The sequence below is a fragment of the Sinocyclocheilus grahami genome, unplaced genomic scaffold, assembly GCF_001515645.1.
Source record: "Sinocyclocheilus grahami isolate Dianchi unplaced genomic scaffold, SAMN03320097.WGS_v1.1 scaffold127.1, whole genome shotgun sequence".
NCBI lineage: Eukaryota > Metazoa > Chordata > Actinopteri > Cypriniformes > Cyprinidae > Sinocyclocheilus > Sinocyclocheilus grahami.
This window is the reverse complement of record NW_015505306.1, coordinates 817,858-821,082: the sequence shown is the minus strand read 5'-3', so window position 1 is coordinate 821,082 and position 3,225 is coordinate 817,858.

The following is a 3,225-nucleotide window of genomic DNA, read 5'->3' as shown; positions in this document are numbered from 1 at the left end:
GGCTTGTGCTTTTGGCATTGTCCACCGAAAATGAAGATCACAACAGTGACCTTTGGGTGAAAAATGGCTTTGTGGACTGAAGTAAACAACAATTTCTCCTGCTGATTTTGTTTACAAGGAGAGCCTGTTTTACAGGTTAACAGGAATAGTGTGCTTTTGGACAACTTTTATAGGTCAAAAAAGTCAACAACAGGTGATTCTTTACTACAGTATTATCTTCTTGTTTTCCAGTTTTCTTAAAGGGGTCATATGATGCTTTTTTAAAGATAATTATTTGGTGTATTTGATGTAACAGAATATGTTGACATGCTGTAATGTTCAAAAAACACATTCTTTTTCAAATACTGTACATTATTGTAGGTCCTCTATGCCCCACCTCTCTCAAACGCTTCGTTTTCTACAAAGTCCCTCCTTCTGATTGGCCAGCTGACCCAGTGCATTGTGATTGGCCGAACACCGCAAGCACTCTCAGAAATGTAACGCCCCTTACCATAATCGCGAGCTTCATCTTTCAAAATAAATGTAAAGACAGAGCCCGAAAGGGGAACAGAGTCGCATGACAGATACAGTGATGAAGCTGGTATGTGTTTGCAGTACACAAGCTACGGTTAAGACAGCTGACTCCACTGTGATGTGACCCCCCCCCCTCTCGCTGTCTCTCGCGCTCTCTCTCTCTCTCTCGCTCCAATAAAGGTGCTTCAAAAGGTTCTTCACAGCGATGCCATAGAAGAACCATTCAGTCAAAGGTTCTTTAAAGAACCATCTCTTTCTTACCTTTTTATAATCTGAAGAACCTTCTTTCACCACAAAGAACCTTTTGTGAAACAGAAAGGTTCTTCAGGTGTTAAAGGTTCTTTATGGAACCATTTAGACAAAAAGGTTCTTCTATGGCATCGTGAAGCACCTTTATTTTTAAGAGTGTAGAGGGAAACTGTGATAAACATCATGTAAGCATCTTGATTTATCTGTTCACTACAAGAGAAAGGACAGCAGTTACAACATTTAACAACTTGCAGAATTGCAGAAGGAAAAGAACAACACTTGGTTACTATGGTTAATTTTAGACATTCAGATATTTGAATTTCTGTTTATACATGAGTAGCTTTCGTTTCCATTGAATCTTTTAATTCAAAAGGGCAGACATTCACTGTTTGCAATCATAGCCTCTGCTGTTTGTTTTCTTATGCTCTCACATCACAAAAGTGAAGACATATTGTGTAACACTACGATCAACAAACAGTTCCTAGCATGCCATTGGTGAAAGATATTTTCACAATGTGAAATGACCACTGCCGCTCTGACCACTGCTGGCTGTCTGAAACCACAACGCTATGGCCATTGTCCAAATGAAATACACTGGCTCACCTCAGGCCAGACCACATTTGACGCCAGCAGAGCCGACAACCCTCTCGCCCTCTCTGTGGGTATTTGCTTGTATCAATTCAACAACAGTCTAGTTTGACACAGTGAAACACTGAACTCTGAGAGCCCTTAAACACCTTGATCTGATATTTAATTTAAAGCAGCACTATGTAACTTTTTCTGTGTTCAAAATTTGCAAAATGTATATAATGAGCGAGTACATCATGAATTAATTTTGTCTTATTTCGAATCACTACGGTACACTTATAATAATTACTTATGGGGTTAGAGAGTCGGACTCGTAACCTAAAGGTTGTGGGTTCGAGTCTCGTACCGGCAGGGATTGTAGGTGGGGGGAGTGAATGTACAGTGCTCTCTCCCACCTTCAATACCATGACTGAGGTGCCCTTGAGCAAGGCACCGAACCCCCAACTGCTCCCCAGGTGCTGCAGCATAAATGGCTGCTCACTGCTCCGGGTGTGTGTGTGTGTTCACTGCTGTGTGTGTGCACTTTGGATGGGTTAAATGCAGAGCACTAATTCCGAGTATGGGTCTCAACAAAAACAGCAAGGTCTAATATACTGGATGGTTTCTGTATCTCCTGTTTTAACTTTCGATCCAAAATTCTCTTTATTTGGTATAGCTCATGTACAAGGTCTTCAAGATCAGACCCATACATCCTAGCAAATGGAAACAGAACATCCTTTTCACAGAATGTTTCACTAGAAGGATTCAGAGCTTGGATACCCCTCACTATGTCACAATTTTGTTCTGAAAATCTAGTCCTCAGCTCATTTAGCATCATGTCCAAAACCTGGTAAAATATCCCTGCTCTGAAAAACTCTTTGCTGTTCAGAGCTGCTTGACTTCCTACTGTTGACATGACAAAGGTTGCTTCTAGCTTAGAGCTTAGCTTCCTCTTTCGTTTGGGAATGGTGTCTGTACAGATATTACACTGCTCAGCAATACTCAAAACTGTTGTCCAGACATCATCAAATACCTTCTCATTTCTATAATTTTCAAATGTGCAAATGAGTGCCTCCACTAGGTCTACTGCTTTTGCTAAATCAAGACATGAAGACTGGAGCATGTCAGAAAGGAATTTTGCATCTCCAAGAAGTTTTTTAAATGTTGCTAGAAATGCAATAAACTCCAGGTCAATTTGGAACAGAAGGCCTTGGGCATCTACTGACCGTTCCACAGTTTGTTCCCCAGCTATTTCTTCTAGGACTCGTACCACTGCTGGCAACCTGTCCATTAAATTGCGACAGGCCAAATACCTGCATGACCGCCATGTGTCACTCAACCGTTGAAGTTCTCTGGGAGCACCTAGATACATTTCACCTTGAATTTGCAGCCACTTTTGGTGCACCACTGATCCAGACATGAATACATATAGTTTTTGTAACAAGGAAAAGAAGCAGTTAGCTTCTGGGATAGCTTTTACTGTGTCAACCAGCACAAGGTTGAGGCAGTGAGCATTACAGTGCACATAAAAGGCTTGCTTTGCCAATTGCTTTATACGTGTCTGTACACCACGATGCTTGCCATTCATGACTGCAGCCCCATCATAAGACTGACCTTCAAGATTACTCTTGTATTCCAGACCATATCTTTCCAGAGTATAAATAATCTTTTGTGTCAGTGCTTCAGCATCTAAGCGCTCAGCATGTTCAAACTGTAAAAAAACTTTCATTTATTGCACCATTGTAGTAGTACCTTATACTACAAATGAAATCTGCTCTTTTTTGCTAAGGTCTTTAGTTTCATCAGATAGATAGATAGATAGATAGATAGATAGATAGATAGATAGATAGATAGATAGATAGATAGATAGATAGATAGATAGATAGATAGATAGAT